Below are 19,188 nucleotides of genomic sequence, written 5' to 3'. Positions count from 1 at the left end.
TATCGGTTAAGTTATGTTGTCAGATTAGTATTATAATAATTTAGTCGTTGTTGCAGTAATGTTGTTGTTGGTTACCGTAGGTGGCGAGTGATATCCTGAGATATCACGAAGTTGATTAAATTGGTTACTTTGAGGTTATTATGGGAGTGACCTGACAAAATGATGATGTGGAATGAAGTTGAGGTAGAAGTTGGTGGATAGAATTTTCGAGGACGAAAATATTCTAAGTGGGGGAGAGTTGTAACACCCGGAATTTAATTATTTATTTAATTAAATTGTATAAGGAAATTATTTGTTGGAATTAGTCGAAGTTAGAATTATTGACATTATTATAAGAGGCGTAATTGGAATTATACGTTGTGTTGGGCGGATAAATTAATGATCGAGAAATTAGTCGGTTTAATCGGAGAATAATATTAGAGATAATATTACTATAATGGACTATTATTAATTTAAGTTGATTTAAGCCGTAGAGAATGATATTGAATATGTTGAGTTGGTGGTTCGGACGATTTATTTTATAGTCGGTAGTTAGTCAATTTGGTGGAGAGAAATAATAATAGAATTAATATTATGGATTATGAGAGTGTTTTATTTAAGTGGGCTTAGACGTTGCGTTGGTGATAGTAATCATGGGGGTGTTAATTAGTAAGCCCAAATGAAGATTATAATTATAATAATAATTATAATAAAATAAAAGAAATAAGAAGAGAAGTTAGGTCTCAGTAGATGTGGAGAAAGAAGAAAAGTTGGAGAAAGAGGAGAGGTGCAGAAGAGAGCCATGGCGGAAGAGAAAAGCTAGAAGAAGTCCAATTTTCGCAGCAAGTTTCTGCAGTGAGACACCTTAGTAAAACGGACGTTTCTCCCAATCCAACCGTTGGATCGTCGCGGTTCTTGGACACAACGTTCCAGACTCGTAGAGGTAACTTCTGACCGGAGCGATTTTCTTTTTGATGATTTTAAGTTCGTCTGACAAAGCGATTTCCGAACAGGTTTTTGGTGCGTCTTTGCACGTTGTTAGAAAAGATTTTCGGAGAAAAGTTGGAAGCGGCGGCATAAGCTATGGCAACCGGGAGAGTAGAGAAATCTCATATCCAAGGTAAGGGTGGGGTTCTAGCTCTATAAACGGGATTATGATGAATGATATGTGGGGGTTATGGTTGTATGATTGTCTCTGTTTTGTGTGTTGTGATTGTATTGTTGAATGTTGAAATTGATTGATGTTTGTGAATAAGGTTATAAAAGTCCAATCAATGGTTGTGGGAAATTAACCTAGGGTTTATAATTATTATTATTGAGGAATTAGTTGTAGAAAATTGATAGATGTTGGTGGAGTATAACTATAATATTGCTATGTTTCTGTGATGGTCGAAATTGAATTGTACTGGAATCGAAGGAAGAAAATTGAGTTTTAATTTTGTTGGAAGATGCTGTCAGCGCAGGTAAGCGCCAAGGTTTGGACGCGGCGCGAACTGAAGGTTTATGTGGTGTTCGCGACGCAAAGAGAGGTTCGCGGTGCGTGCTATACGAGTTTTAGAAATATGTTTTGATTTCTGGCTGTTGATGTTTTATGTTGGTTGTTAGGATCAAGCCTTAGTAGGATTAACTTGAGAAGAATTATAATTATTATTAGTGAAGAAATTGGTTTAAATTAATTAGAATATTATACCGTTGGAATTGATTAATTTAATTAGTAGAAACTATAGTGATGATTCTTAGTGATGAGATATGTAGTTAATGGATTAAGTTGTATAAAGATGGAATTGGCGTGAAGAAGAAATAGCAGTAGTAATAACGATGATATATGTAGCAGGCTGAATTAGTAGCATAATTGGATTTAATAATAGAATTAACGAATAGTAGAATTGAAGAATTAGTACCTAGATGTTTAGGGGTTGTTTTGTAATGATTAAGTTGATGCAATTGATGCATGTTTAAGTTGTTGTTTTCGTTTTTGTTGTTCTGGTTGTTGTTGTTGATACGTTGATTAAGTTGCAGGTCTTATGACCAATGTTGTTTAAGTTATTGATGATGCGTTGATTAAGTTGCAGGTCTTATGACCAAGGTTGATTAAGTTGTTTGCGGTTGTTGCATTGTTGTGTTGTGACGTTGTGGTTGTTGTTGCATGCATACATTTGCATTGTTTAAGTTGGCCTTGATGGCACCACGTTGAAAAGTTGAAGGCTTATGCCTTGGCCTTAATGGCACCACGTTGAAGGCTTACGCCTTGTTGAAATGCCTCGATAACCTGGCATATGTTCAAGTTGGGAGTTTTACTCCAAATGGTACCACATGCATTTGCACAGTTGAGTCGCATTTGAAGTTGTTGTTGTTGTTTCGTTGTTGTTGTTATTACGTTGTTGTTGTTGATATAAGTTGTCGTTATTGTAAGTTGTTGTTGTTGTTATAAGTGGTTGTTGTTATTAAGTTATGATGATTTAAATTGTGAAATAATTATTATAACTATTGTTATAGTTGTTGTTGCTAATTGTTGTTATACTTGTAACTGAATATTGTTATCATAATTATTGTTGGTAAATAATTATTATAACCGTTGTTACTATTTGTTATTATAACTGTTGTTTGAATAAGTATGAAGTGGTGATATTGTATGATCTAATCTTAATATATTATTTATCATACGCTTGCTTATATTGTTGGATATCTCACCCCTTCTGTAATGATGTTACCTATTATGGGTAATTGAGCAGGTACTCAAGAATAGCTGTGGAAGTGAAGTAACTTTATGAAGTCTTTAGTTACTGTTAGTTCGAGTTGGTCTTGCTCTGATACGTAGCACTCGGGGGATGAACGATTGTCTTTTTATTGTTGTTATAACTATAAGTTGTTAACTTTTAAGTGGAATTTATGAAGTAATATGATGTTGGTGAAGTTGTTTTAGTTTAATAAAAATATTATGCGAAGTGAAGTTGAATAATTGATATTATTATTATTAATAAAAGTTGTTTTATTTTTTAAAAGAGTAAACAGGTTTTATCGGTTCATCCGAGTTATGTGCTATGTATCTAAGATATATGTGATTAAGTTGTTTGTTGTTTTACGTTGAATGTGACATCCCAATTGTATGTTGAATTTCCGCACTCTGATTTTATTAAATATTCGTCGGGTAGATTTGGGGTGTTACATTAGTGGTATCAGAGCAGGTCGGTCCGTCCGGCCAGAGTCGTCTAATGTTGTTTATTCCTCTGTACGCGACAAGTGTGTGAAACACTGTCAGTACTTGTTGTTTTCTGGTTGTTGTAGGTATTAGTTTGAGCGAACTGGGGGAGAAGAGTTGCTTCTCAGATGTGTTTTAGTTGGAAGTTGCAGAGAAGATTGTTATCTTGGTGTTTCGGAAACTGAAGTTCACCGAAAGAATTAGCTCTCGAGTTATAAAAAGTTTGGGAGCGAGGAGTTATGTTAAGGACTGTTTGGAAAGTGATTAAGTTGAAGAGAATGGGTTTTTGAGTGAAATTTCCGTAAGCAAAACGTAGGAAAATTTCTGAATCATTGTGAAACTTCGAAAATTCATAACTGGAGTTCTGGACGTCCGATTTGAGTCCCGTTTGAAGCGTGGGAAAGTTAACAAGATGAATTTTCTTATAAAAATAGCGGGAGCATATGTAACAAATTTATTGGTGGCAGGATTATGTTGGAAAGAAATGAAATTGTCCGTTTGAGTAGATATCGTGTCAACTGTTGACAAAGGGACAATGATTAAGTGTAGGATTATTGTAGATCTTGTTATGGATTGTTAGTAAGTAATTATAAGATTTGTTGCAGTTGTTAGAAGTACGAAGAGCATAACTTCAAGAATCAGGAGTGTTGATGATGATAGCACAAGGGAATTTTGTTCTGATAGTATCACAAGGCGTGTGGTAGTATGAAGTCGTAAGACGTCGGTGTTAGCGGATTCAGATGGTTTTGCAGATGTTGAACTATGATGCTTTTGGTGGTGTAAGTGCAATTTCTAAAGGAACATTTTGTAGTTGGTAATAATGGTTATACTCCATTACGATTGTCGGATATTTATTGACAAATTAAGGACTTGATCACCCTTAATCTCTTGTTGATAGTAGATGGAATTGTATTGGATGTTATAGACTTATTTTACTATCTCGATGATGCAGAAAGCGTTTAATGTTGAGGAAAAAATTGAGGCACGGGTAAAGCTTGTAAATTATAAGTTGATAGAAACTCTAATGAGGACGGTGAATTAAGATGGATGATCATAGTTGCGCAGCTGAAGCGTGATGTGCCAAAGTGTTGTGTTTCCTTGTAAATAGTGCTGATTGAAATAGGATTTCTTGTAAGTCATTTGTCAATGATGAGTTGAGTGGTTATCGGTCAAGTTATGTTGTCAGATTAGTATTATAATAATTTAGTCGTTGTTGCAGTAATGTTGTTGTTGGTTACCGTAGGTGGCGAGTGATATCCTGAGATATCACGAAGTTGATTAAATTGGTTACTTTGAGGTTATTATGGGAGTGACCTGACAAAATGATGATGTGGAATGAAGTTGAGGTAGAAGTTGGTGGATAGAATTTTCGAGGACGAAAATATTCTAAGTGGGGGAGAGTTGTAACACCCGGAATTTAATTATTTATTTAATTAAATTGTATAAGGAAATTATTTGTTGGAATTAGTCGAAGTTAGAATTATTGACATTATTATAAGAGGCGTAATTGGAATTATACGTTGTGTTGGGCGGATAAATTAATGATCGAGAAATTAGTCGGTTTAATCGGAGAATAATATTAGAGATAATATTACTATAATGGACTATTATTAATTTAAGTTGATTTAAGCCGTAGAGAATGATATTGAATATGTTGAGTTGGTGGTTCGGACGATTTATTTTATAGTCGGTAGTTAGTCAATTTGGTGGAGAGAAATAATAATAGAATTAATATTATGGATTATGAGAGTGTTTTATTTAAGTGGGCTTAGACGTTGCGTTGGTGATAGTAATCATGGGGGTGTTAATTAGTAAGCCCAAATGAAGATTATAATTATAATAATAATTATAATAAAATAAAAGAAATAAGAAGAGAAGTTAGGTCTCAGTAGATGTGGAGAAAGAAGAAAAGTTGGAGAAAGAGGAGAGGTGCAGAAGAGAGCCATGGCGGAAGAGAAAAGCTAGAAGAAGTCCAATTTTCGCAGCAAGTTTCTGCAGTGAGACACCTTAGTAAAACGGACGTTTCTCCCAATCCAACCGTTGGATCGTCGCGGTTCTTGGACACAACGTTCCAGACTCGTAGAGGTAACTTCTGACCGGAGCGATTTTCTTTTTGATGATTTTAAGTTCGTCTGACAAAGCGATTTCCGAACAGGTTTTTGGTGCGTCTTTGCACGTTGTTAGAAAAGATTTTCGGAGAAAAGTTGGAAGCGGCGGCATAAGCTATGGCAACCGGGAGAGTAGAGAAATCTCATATCCAAGGTAAGGGTGGGGTTCTAGCTCTATAAACGGGATTATGATGAATGATATGTGGGGGTTATGGTTGTATGATTGTCTCTGTTTTGTGTGTTGTGATTGTATTGTTGAATGTTGAAATTGATTGATGTTTGTGAATAAGGTTATAAAAGTCCAATCAATGGTTGTGGGAAATTAACCTAGGGTTTATAATTATTATTATTGAGGAATTAGTTGTAGAAAATTGATAGATGTTGGTGGAGTATAACTATAATATTGCTATGTTTCTGTGATGGTCGAAATTGAATTGTACTGGAATCGAAGGAAGAAAATTGAGTTTTAATTTTGTTGGAAGATGCTGTCAGCGCAGGTAAGCGCCAAGGTTTGGACGCGGCGCGAACTGAAGGTTTATGTGGTGTTCGCGACGCAAAGAGAGGTTCGCGGTGCGTGCTATACGAGTTTTAGAAATATGTTTTGATTTCTGGCTGTTGATGTTTTATGTTGGTTGTTAGGATCAAGCCTTAGTAGGATTAACTTGAGAAGAATTATAATTATTATTAGTGAAGAAATTGGTTTAAATTAATTAGAATATTATACCGTTGGAATTGATTAATTTAATTAGTAGAAACTATAGTGATGATTCTTAGTGATGAGATATGTAGTTAATGGATTAAGTTGTATAAAGATGGAATTGGCGTGAAGAAGAAATAGCAGTAGTAATAACGATGATATATGTAGCAGGCTGAATTAGTAGCATAATTGGATTTAATAATAGAATTAACGAATAGTAGAATTGAAGAATTAGTACCTAGATGTTTAGGGGTTGTTTTGTAATGATTAAGTTGATGCAATTGATGCATGTTTAAGTTGTTGTTTTCGTTTTTGTTGTTCTGGTTGTTGTTGTTGATACGTTGATTAAGTTGCAGGTCTTATGACCAATGTTGTTTAAGTTATTGATGATGCGTTGATTAAGTTGCAGGTCTTATGACCAAGGTTGATTAAGTTGTTTGCGGTTGTTGCATTGTTGTGTTGTGACGTTGTGGTTGTTGTTGCATGCATACATTTGCATTGTTTAAGTTGGCCTTGATGGCACCACGTTGAAAAGTTGAAGGCTTATGCCTTGGCCTTAATGGCACCACGTTGAAGGCTTACGCCTTGTTGAAATGCCTCGATAACCTGGCATATGTTCAAGTTGGGAGTTTTACTCCAAATGGTACCACATGCATTTGCACAGTTGAGTCGCATTTGAAGTTGTTGTTGTTGTTTCGTTGTTGTTGTTATTACGTTGTTGTTGTTGATATAAGTTGTCGTTATTGTAAGTTGTTGTTGTTATAAGTGGTTGTTGTTATTAAGTTATGATGATTTAAATTGTGAAATAATTATTATAACTATTGTTATAGTTGTTGTTGCTAATTGTTGTTATACTTGTAACTGAATATTGTTATCATAATTATTGTTGGTAAATAATTATTATAACCGTTGTTACTATTTGTTATTATAACTGTTGTTTGAATAAGTATGAAGTGGTGATATTGTATGATCTAATCTTAATATATTATTTATCATACGCTTGCTTATATTGTTGGATATCTCACCCCTTCTGTAATGATGTTACCTATTATGGGTAATTGAGCAGGTACTCAAGAATAGCTGTGGAAGTGAAGTAACTTTATGAAGTCTTTAGTTACTGTTAGTTCGAGTTGGTCTTGCTCTGATACGTAGCACTCGGGGGATGAACGATTGTCTTTTTATTGTTGTTATAACTATAAGTTGTTAACTTTTAAGTGGAATTTATGAAGTAATATGATGTTGGTGAAGTTGTTTTAGTTTAATAAAAATATTATGCGAAGTGAAGTTGAATAATTGATATTATTATTATTAATAAAAGTTGTTTTATTTTTTAAAAGAGTAAACAGGTTTTATCGGTTCATCCGAGTTATGTGCTATGTATCTAAGATATATGTGATTAAGTTGTTTGTTGTTTTACGTTGAATGTGACATCCCAATTGTATGTTGAATTTCCGCACTCTGATTTTATTAAATATTCGTCGGGTAGATTTGGGGTGTTACACAACCAATCTTTCTAAGTAATTTGACCACCCTTGTACCAGCATTGCAGCCTTGGTTTTGAAATCATGTTCCAACAGATTTTCAAAATCCACCATAGTTTCGCATAGAACTTCCAGTTCCTCATGAGGAATAGAACAAGTCTTCAGGGGATGATATCCATATTTATGTTGAACAAGATGTGCAGAAGACATTTTTTGTTGAGTATTTAAGGATGAAATCATGAATTCACTCTGAGATTCGGTTTAGAAACTAGGGTTTATGCAACAATGAGAAAGAGAGATGAACAAAGGAGACAATGAATGAAGAGAGAGAATGTAAAGAGATGAATTGATATGAAGATGAGTTTATATAGAGACGGATTTGAAATGAAATGCAATATGCGTTTGAAAGAACATGATTACAGAAAAACATAGAATTTGTCATACCCCAAAATTTGCCCTCCTCATTTCATCTTCAATAACTCAAGGTCCAAGGGTTTATTCAAGCAACATTCTCCTAATCGAAGGTCTCCAAAGCTAGGGTTTGCATTTTATCAAAGGAGTTTGACTTTCTAAGACCTCCAAGGGATCTCAAGGTGTCTCATATGTCTCAAAGCATCTCCATGTCAAAAGTCCAGCTTCAATTCCAAGGATTGCTCACTCAATGGTTCAGATGATCAACAATCGACTATGTTGACATAAAAGTCAACTACAGTCAAAATACAATCAAACTTTAAGATTTTTGGTCAACATCAAGCATGGGAGATTATATCCATCATTTGATCAAGGGTTGATCATGATTCATCAATAAAAACTCAGAAATGAACAAATTCAAAAGGTTCAAATTTGGGTTTTTTATAGGAGAAAGTCAACTAAACTTTGACTGGCCATAACTTTCACATGGAACATCAGAAATTCCTCACTCAAAGCCTATTTAGAAGGAAATTGGATTCTCTACAACTTTGTCTCTCACAAGCCAAGGCCAGAAATGCTTCATTTGAGAGATATGGTACAAAAGATTATAGGTCCTTTTCAAAAGTCAACCAAAAGCAGTTTTTTGTCAAAGGCCATATCACCAAGATAAAATCTCCAAATTAAAAATATGTTCCAAAGTGGCTTATAGAGGACATCTTGAGGTTTCCAAAAAGTCCTAGAACTTTTCCATATCTTAACAATTGAGAGAGATATGCCTTGTCAAAGTTGGTCGATTTTGGATGGAAAATGTGAAGGAAATAAGGTCCAAAATGGATATCTTTACAAATGGGCCTGACTTTTTATAACTCAAACATGCTTATGAGGTCACCAAGAATGCCCAAGACCAGTCTCATGATTATTTGATTTTTATTATATTTTTTAGTGAATTTTATTCATTTAAAATACCATTTAAATCAAATAATCAAAAGAAAATACAAGGGATTTGATTTGGTTTAACTTTCAATCATAATAAATCATCAAAATATGTATTATATCATGTCAAATTCGTGCACATCAGTAATTGGAAAGATTGAATGTAATTTGAACCAATTTAGAAATATTTCATAACTAATTTTCAAACAAATTCCCCATCATCAAAGACCAAGATTGAGTTGGATTGCTTGCAAGTTTATTCGACCTAAATGATCCCCCATATATAAAGGAGAGAGGCAGCCACGAAGAGGGGATTTTTGGGATCTCCAAGAACCCTAACAGAATTTGCGTTCTCTCTCAAAAATTCAAGGAAAAGGCCAAAATCGTTTTTGGAGTTGGAGATTGCCTCAAGGTGTTTTGGAGATTTAGATACGTTCCTGGAGTGTTATCAATCGTATCCCAATCACAAACGAAGCCAGAAGCCTCAAGAACCGTCACCCCTAAGCCACAGTTTGCATCGAGAGGAATTTACTTCGATTCCATATAAATCCGAATTCTTAACATAATTTGACTGTGCATTTATGTTTATAATCATGTTTCGCTTCTTTCTGGATGATTTAATTGAAGTTTGAATGCAGGACGAAGCATATGCCATGGATAGGTTTTCGAGCTTTTGATTTGGGGTTATTTGTTTCAGCCACAATTAGACAAAACCGTGGCCATTAATGAATTCATAAGAGAAATTTCAATCGATTTATGCCTATGGAACTTATTTATGTGTTGTTGTTTGCTATATTCAAGATTACAGGTTTATGGCCACACACACAAAGCGTTGCCATAGGTTCTGGTTTTTTTCTAAAGAGCAAAGAGGAAGAAGGTAACCTGGCGTGGTGCAATTTTTGAACTTTTCTGGGTTATTTGTTTTTTGTATATTATGTTTGTTAGTGATTAGTGAAACAAGAAACGACACATGGTGCAATGGTAAAGAGTAAGGCATGGCAATGTGCAGCGTGTCTGGGGTTCGATCCTTCCCCAAGACACCCTTATTTTGTTAATATATAGTGTTGTCCACAGATCCGGTGCTCCCATACGCATCCACCATGTACTCTCAACCTGGAACCTTTGGATCCCATCAAAATTAGATCCAACGCTCTACAGCGTGAAGCTCCACCATGAACCCTCAGAGGATGTCCATATGCAATTGGCGCCCAGGTTTTGTTTTACTTGTTTTTTTTATTGTTTTTTTTATTTGTTTTCTTATTAGAATAAATGTTTTAATTTATTTATTTTAATTAGAATATGAATTACGATTAATAATATAATTAGGATTAGGAGTATAATTAACATTAGGATTGTCCCGATTATTTTCCCGGTTTATTTCCTCGATTTATTCGATTTAATTAATGTTAATCACTTTAATTATAAAAATCACAAAAACCTATAAGATTGTTATCAATTAGGGTGTGCCCAATCCCATTGGCCAGTGGCCAAAGTATTAGGATTAGGGTTTTCTAAACGATTTAGGTTTTAGCCAAACAATTTTAGAATTTTATTCGCTTCGATTAAATTAATTGATCGCGGTGGATAATAATCAATTGTTTAAATTCAAATCATTTATTTAAATACAAAGTTTATTTTGCTAAATGGTTTTAACCAAATCTATTGGTTACGATGATTAGCATATTTCCCTTTATCAAATTCGTTAGTATTCGTAATCAAATCTATTGATTATGAGAGGTAACGATAAATTAATAAGTCAATAATTAAAACACATCAATTTGCTAACGGTGATAATCGAATCAATCGATTAGAATAATTAGCAATGCTTTTATTAATCTATTAATTGTGGTGATCAAACCTATTGATCATTGAGATTAATAGTGCAAATTAAAACCAGGGTTGTACGCCAAACACTTAAAACACTAAAAAATTCATCTCTTCGATACTGCAATTTTCAAATCTACGATAAGGTAATTCAAAATACCTTCGAACTTCGCATTTCAAAAACTACGATAGGCCATTCAAAAAGCCTTCAAACCATACCAAATCAAATTCAAAGGCGTATAACCCTGTGCCCGAACTACGTTGACTCTGATTCTCCCTAAGGAGATACGTAGGCACTTGGCAACAAGGCGAGTCCCCTTCCCCACAAATCTCATTTTTTCCCGATTTCGTTTCCTAAATCATAAACCTTTAATCTTAATAATTTGCTATTTACCCTATTAACTGTCTGTTACCTTTCTTTATGTTAGCCATAAACCTAACCTTATAGTGTAAACCTTAGGAAAGGGTTGAGGGTGCCTAACACCTTCCCTCGACCTGAATATAGTATCTTATCCTGAATCTTTTAATTGTATAAAGGTTTCCTATTCGCCTGGGTAGAATAGGTGGCGACTCTAAAGGTTAATTTTAGGGCAGGTTGCTATAGAATCAAATGCATTTAATGAGAAATGACGTTAGGAGAGATAACATAATATTTGAAATGATTTGCACAGTTACCTAGGGCGGCGTCTCCTCAACTGCACGCGTACTTGTTCCTTTAGAGTGAACACGTGTTCATCTTTTGGAATAGCTGGTGACAGCTGTATTACTCTAAAATAGATTCTGAAACGAGTTAGAACTTCTCATCTTCTCATTCTGATCAAGAATCCATACTGATATTCTTCAGAAAAGATCTTGTTCTGATAGGATCATCCTTCTTTCCAAGAATGACATCTTCTGAGAGAGCAGAGTTGAGTCTAGAAGATCTTCCGATAGTTGGCTCTTCAGAAATTATGAGATTCTCTAAAGAGGCAGCAACTTGATCTTCTGATCCTTTGCTTCTGGGTTCTTCAGCTTCTGATACTTTGCTTCTTGGTTCATCAGCTTCTGAAATTGAGATATCTATATCTGCAAAATTCTCAAACTACTTTGGCTTTTCAAGACTAAGCTTATCATCAAATCTGATATTAATTGATTCTTCAACAATCAATGTTTCAGTATTGTATACTTTGTAGCCTTTAGAGAGTTCAGAATATCCAAGAAGGAAACACTTATGTGCCTTAGAATCAAACTTACTTAGATGATATTTAGTATTCAGAATAAAACAAACACATCCAAAAGGATGAAAATATGAAATGTTGGGCTTTCTGTTCTTCCACAATTCATAAGGAGTCTTTTTAAGAATAGGTCTGATAGAGATTCTATTCTGAATATAGCATGCTGTGTTTATTGCTTCTGCCAAAAAATGCTTAGCTATATTGGTTTCATTGATCATGGTTCTGGCCATTTCTTGTAGAGTCCTATTCTTTCGCTCTACAACTCCATTTTGCTGTGGAGTTCTAGGGCAAGAGAAATCATGGGCAATACCATTTTCTTTGAAGTAAACCTCAAAGAATCTGTTCTCAAATTCGCCACCATGATCACTTATGACCTTTATGATTTTACACTCTTTCTCAGATTGGATCTGAGTGCAGAATTCAAAGAACACTAAATGAGACTTATCCTTGTGTTTCAAGAACTTTACCCATGTCCAGCGACTATAATCATCTACGATGACTAATCCATATTTCTTCCCTCTGACAGATGCTGTTTTGACTGGGCCAAACAGATCAATATGCAGAAGTTCTAGCGGCCTAGAGGAAGAAACAACATTCTTAGACTTGAATGCGGGTTTGGAAAACTTCCCTTTCTGACATGCTTCGCAAAGAGCATCTGATTTGTATTTCAGATTAGGGAGTCCTCTGACCAGATTTAGTGTGTTAATCTGAGAAATTTTTCTCAAACTAGCATGGCCTAATCTTCTGTGCCAGACCCATTGCTCTTCGCAAACAGACATAAGACAAGTTACCTTCTGATTCTTAAGATCTTGAAGATCAATCTTGTAAATGTTGTTCTTTCTCTTGCCTGTAAATAGGATTGAGCCATCCTTCTGACTTACAGCCTTACAAGACTTTTGATTAAAGATTATGTCATAACCATTGTCACTTAATTGGCTTATGAACAACAAGTTATGAGCTAATCCATCTACCAAAAGAACATTAGTTATAGAAGGAGAGTTACCAATACTTATGGTTCCTGAGCCAATTATCTTGCCCTTCTGATCTCCTCCAAACTTAACTTCTCCAGCAGATTTAAGCACCAGGTCTTGGAACATAGACCTTCTTCCCGTCATGTGTCGAGAGCACCCAGAGTCCAGGTACCATGACTTGCTTTCCTTTGTCTTCTTTGCAGCCAAGGATATCTGCAACGAGAATAATCTTTTCCTTAGGTACCCACATTTTCTTGGGTCCTTTCTTGTTAGTTCTCCTCAACTTCTGATTGAATTTGGGTTTAGCATGATAAACAATAGGAGGTACAGCATGGTAATTCTTATTCTAAGTTACATGATATTTCCTAGGTTGTGTCACATGCTTCTTAGTGTGTGTAATATGAAAGCTTTTAGTATGTGATGTGAGCCTAATATCATGGGAGTGGCCATACTTGAACTGATCATACAATGGCTTGTATGTGATTTTCATATCATCTACAGGTTCAAGTTTGTATGGGGTTTCACCCTCATAGCCTATACCAACTCTCTTGTTTCCACTAACAGCATATATCATAGAGGCAAGTTGACTTCTTCCAATACCTCTAGATAAGAACTTTCTAAAACTCAAGTCATATTCTTTCAGAATATTGTTCAGACTAGGAGTGGACTTTTCTGAGTCAGAAGGAGATCCAACATCTTTGGATAATTTTAAAACTTTTTCCTTCAGATCAGAATTTTCTACTTCTAGCTTCTTAGTTTCAGATTCAAATAGCTTTTTCAGCTTTTTGTATTTGATACTTAGATGAGCCTTGAGTTCCAGAAGTTCTGTTAAACTGGAAACTAACTCTTCTCTAGATAGTTCAGAAAATACCTCTTCAGAGTCTGATTCTGATTCATCATCAACTGTGGCCATCAGCGCAATGTTTGCCTGCTCGCCTTCGGAGTCTGATTCTGATTCTGATGAGTGTGAATCATCCCAAGTTGCCATAAGACCTTTCTTCTTATGAAACTTCTTCTTGGGCTTCTCCTTCTGAAGCTTCGAACACTCACTCTTGTAGTGACCTGGCTCATTGCACTCAAAACACGTGACCTTCTTCTTGTCATATCTTCTGCTTCCAGAAGATTCTCCTTTTTCAAGCTTCTTAGAACTTTTGAAGTTCTTGAACTTCCTATGCTTGCTTTTCCAGAGTTGGTTTACCCTTCTGGAGATCATAGACAGTTCATCTTCTTCTTCTGATTCTGATTCTTCAGAATCTTCTTCTTCAGCCTGAAAAGCATTAGTGCATTTTTTATAATTAGATTTTAATGCAATAGACTTACCTTTCTTCTGAGGTTCATTAGCATCCAGCTCAATTTCATGACTCCTCAAGGCGCTGATCAACTCTTCCAAAGATACTTCATTCAGATCCTTGTCAAGCACTCTTAATCCAGCAGTTAGAGTTTGAAATCTTGAGATCATTTTTTCAATGTTTTCATCATCCTCTATCTTGAAGGCTTCATATTTCTGGATTAAAGCAAGAGTTTGGTCTCCTTGACTTGGGCATTTCCTTCATGAGTCATTTTCAATGATTCATATATGTCATAAGCAGTTTCTCTGTTTGATATCTTCTCATATTTAGCATGAGAATTAGGATTCAGCAGAATAGTCCTACACTTGTGATGATTTTTGAATTCTTTCTTTTGATCATCACTCATTTCTTGTCTTGTCAGCTTTACTCCTCTAGCTTTCACTGGATGTTTGTAACCATCCACCAGAAGATCCCATAAGTGACCATCTAATCCAAGAAAGTAATTTCGAGTTTATCTTTCCAATATTCAATGTTTTCACCATCGAATACTGGTGGTCTAGTGTAGCCATTGTTACCATTTCCATTGTGTTGCTCAACAGAGCCAGATGTAGATGTAGGTGGTGGAGTCTCAACCATCTTGACTTAGTGTTTTTCTCTTCCTGAATCTTTTCTAACACGGTTAAGTGCTTGCACCTTAGAACCGGCGCTCTGATGCCAATTGAAGGATAGAAAAACACTTAGAAAGGGGGGGTTTGAATAAGTGTGACTTTAAAAACTCTTAAGATAAAAACAATTGCACGATGATTTTTATCCTGGTTCGTTGTTAACGAAACTACTCCAGTCCACCCCCTTAGAGTGATTTACCTCACCTGAGGATTTATTCCACTAATCAACCTTGATTACAATGGTTTTCCACTTAGATACCTTCTAAGTCTTCTAGAGTATTCTGATCACACCTTGATCACTCTAGGAACCCTTTACAAATTAATATAAGCAAATTCTTGCAAGAGTATTACAATGTTTCTTAATAAGCTATAATCACAACTGTGATATTTCCCTTAAGTTCTAAGCTTAAATCTCACTAAGATATTACAATGAAGTGAGGTTGAAGATGAAGTTTGATAGCTTTTGAATTTGACAGCGTTTCTGTATTTTTGCGCAAGAGTTGTGTATTTAGCTTCTCATCAGAACTTTTATTTATAGGCGCTTTGAGAAGATGACCATTGGGAGCATTTAATGTGTTGCGTGATCCGTACAGCATTGCATTTAATGTTTCACTCTTTTGTCAACTACCTCGAGCCTTGCTTTTCCTTCTTTAACTGACTTTGCCTTTAATAGCTTCCAACGTTCCTTTTGTCAGTCAGCATAGCCTGCCATCTTGTACTTGCTTCTGATCTGATGTTTGTAGATACAATGTTTGAATGAATCAGAGTCAAAGAGCTTGGTGCAGAGCATCTTCTTGTCTTCTGACTTTGAAGTGCTTCTAGCGTGATACCATAAGAACTTCAGTGCTTCTGCTTCTGATCTCATGTTCTTCTGATGCTTCAATAGACCATATTCTGATTCTGCTTGACCATCTTCTGATGTCTTGCAAGAGCATGTTCTGATGTTGCATACTTAAACCTTCTGAGTCAGTGCTTCTTGCGCTGAATTGTGCATACTCTTTATATATTTCCTGAAATGGGAAATGCATAGGATTAGAGTACCACGTTATCTTATACAAAATTCATATATAATGTTATCATCAAAACTTAGAATATTGATCTGAACAATTCTTGTTCTAACAACAACTTCTGGAATTACAACGCAGTGACTTACATAAGATAAACAGCAACAGAGTCACATGTGAATCAGAAGATAACCTTCAGCTAAGAAAGCAAAATCAAATAAAATACAAAGGATCAGAATCAAGAAGAATACCGTTACAAACATCATCATTAGTAAAACGGTTACATCAATTAAAAGGAACAACTCCCAAGGTTGATTGAAGAAGTAACCTACATGCAGTCCATTGGAGAAAACAAAAGCATGAAGGAAACACGCTTGCATTTATTACTCATTCCAAAGATCAAGACAACTAACACAATTTCAAAGCTATAAAAAGGAAGTAAGATCTCTTATGAAATTTGTGGTCAGGAAAAATGTTGTAATGAAAAACTGCTATAATTAAAAGGAGTTGTAAATAGCAGAGGAAGAAGAAACAAAGAAGCAACTCTAAAAAAGAACAAATGTTCTTAATATGCTTAAGAAGATTATCAGAGGAAGATGAACCAAAGAAGAAAGTCTCAACAAGAACAAATGTTCTTAATCTACTTAAGAAGAAGATCAAAGAAAGAAGAACCAAAGAAGCAACCTCTAATAAAGAACTAATAGTCTAAACTTGCTTAACAGAATAAGTGAAGACGAAGAACAACTTAAAGAAGCATCCAACATATGGAGCTAAAGCTCTTACTCTGATTACCACCAAGAAGAAAAGATCTCGTTCAGAAGATTCTGACAAGTAGACTCAAAAGATTATCCACTCACTCATGGTGATTACTTGTCATTGTATCACATAGTATGTACTTAGAATAGGAGAAAATCTTCTTAACCGAGAAGCACTCTAGTAGATTGGTGAACGTTATATCCTGCTGGTATCCCTGAACGGTTCATCATCTAAGGTTAGTCACAGTGGTTTGCTGTGCAGGTTTAGTCACAACATGTTGGTTGTGCAGGGTTCCTGAGTCAATGGACGTTATATCTCACGGAGATAAGTGAATGGGTCATTGTCCAGATGGTTAGTCACAGGAGTTGGCTGTGCAGGTTATGAGTCACGACGGAGGATCGTGCAGTTGTAATCAAGATTGGTGATAGTGGATTAAGACCTCTATTGAGAGGAAAATCACCTGAAGAAGGTGGACTGGAGGTAGCCTTACTCAGAAGGTGAACCAGGATAAAAATGAATGTGTCTTTTATCTTCTGCTCTATTCATTTTAACTTAGAACTATCAAGCAAAAGCATCTTAGAACTGTATAGGGCAAGTCAGAAGTTCTGATAACACCCAGAAGTTAAAATGAACATCTTATTGGTTATGTAGTTCTACACCCTCATGCTTCCGCAACATCAAAAGCATAATCCTATAGATGATTAAACGAAAGGAAGAAAAGATGTTAAAAAGAAAGGGAATTTTAATTGATAAAGAACATAACTCAATCCCCTATTTCATGTGTTTTTCTCCACCTTCATTATCCATTGTACATACTTGTTGATTTTATCCTTTTGTTTTTGTACTTATTATCCATTATATTACCATTTATATATACATTGTTTACCTAACCCACATGCATGAGTTTCATATTCATCATTTATCATTCATTCATATATGAATCCATCCAAAGGTATAAACATCCTTGCTTGTTATCATTCATGATTATTATACTTACTTGTTTGTCATTTGTGACACATGTTATCACACACACTTGAGGTATCCATTAATTGTTTACTTAAGTTGTTTGTTGAAAGACCAAAGGAATAGGAATGGTATTGACTAAAATTGTAAAGGTACTCAATCTCTTTTCCAATCTCTTTTATTTTGTGTCAAGTATTGCTAAAGCTTTTCACTTATCTTTATGGTTTTGTAATGTTAAAGCTCAACCAAACCCTTTTGTTTTTTAAACATTGGTAATAAGAAGAGAATTATTCTCGGTGAAACTACTCTTAGTCCATTGATCTTGTATTGTTAAAGTTTGGTCCCTTTTTATTTGAAAATTGTTAAGTATTGTTAAACCTTAACCCTTTTTTAAAGTTGTTAAGTATTTTAAAGCTTAACCCTCTTTTAAAAACATGTGAGTATTTTAAAGCTCACACCCAAAAAGATTTTGGCCACTTTGGCCCTTTTATTTTCCTTTTAAGGGGAACTACAAAAGCTCTGACTTCCCTTTTCTTTAAAAGGGGTATGTAGGCCTAAGATGCGATGTCTTATCGAGTTCACTTTTAAAAACTTCTTTTCCCATCCCCACCCTCTATTTTAAAACAAATTCATATATGATTTTCAAAAATGTACAAACAAAAGCCATAATAAATTCAAAGAGGTTCTCATGGAGTACCATTGATATGAGGGGTGCTTAAAACCTTCCCCTTGTATAACAAACCCCCTTACCTAAATCTTTTATAAGTTTATTAATTTTGATTTTAAAAACTTTTGTGGGTTTTATTCGCTCTTTCTCCCATTCCTTTTGGAAACAATAAAGCGCAGTGGCGACTCTGTTTAAAATAAATGATCTAGGTCTTTCCCATGACTTTAGTCTCACCAATTTCACCGCTACAACGAGGCCTATAAGACTGCTGACAAGCGTCCCCATGATGGCGCCCTGGTTATGAAAAACCTTGAGGTGTTGATGGGAGGTTTATCGAAGGCTTTTCCAAGTTGGTGTTTCCTTTGACTCATATGACTCGAAATGGTCAAGCTTTTGTGTTGAGTGTGAAGTGGGAAAATAGTTTTCAGGAACTCAAGAGGAAGTTGACAACAACTCGAGTTTTAATTTTGTCGAGTTCAAGTAAATCATTTATTGTGTCTTGCGATGCTTCGAAGATGGGTCTAGATGGTTTACTAATGAAGAATGGTCAGGTTGTGGCTTATTCTTATAGACAGTTGAGGATTCACTAGAGGAACTATCCTACATGATCTAGAATTAGCCGCACTGATTTTGTTTTGAAAATTTGGAGACATTCCATGTTTGGTTCCAAATTTGAAGTATTCAATGACCACAAGAGTTTGATGTATCTGTTTGATCAGAATGAGTTAAATATGCTAAATGGGTATTGGTTTGAAATTCTAAGGGATTATGATATTAATTCGAGCTACCATCCAATTAAAGAAAATGTCCAGGCTGACGCTTTGAGCAGAAAATATTTGCATATGTTAACACTGATGGTTCGAGAGATGTAATTGATTGAATAGTTTAAAGATATGATTTTGGTTTGGGATATGACTCCTAATAGTATGAAGTTTGGTATGCTGAAGCTGACTAGAGGTATTCTTGAGGAAATCAGATAAGGTCAGAAATCGTATTTGAGATTGATTGATCATCTGACATTTATCAA

The sequence above is a fragment of the Vicia villosa genome, linkage group LG4, assembly GCF_029867415.1.
Source record: "Vicia villosa cultivar HV-30 ecotype Madison, WI linkage group LG4, Vvil1.0, whole genome shotgun sequence".
Lineage (NCBI taxonomy): Eukaryota > Viridiplantae > Streptophyta > Magnoliopsida > Fabales > Fabaceae > Vicia > Vicia villosa.
Note: the sequence above shows the minus strand (reverse complement) of the source record.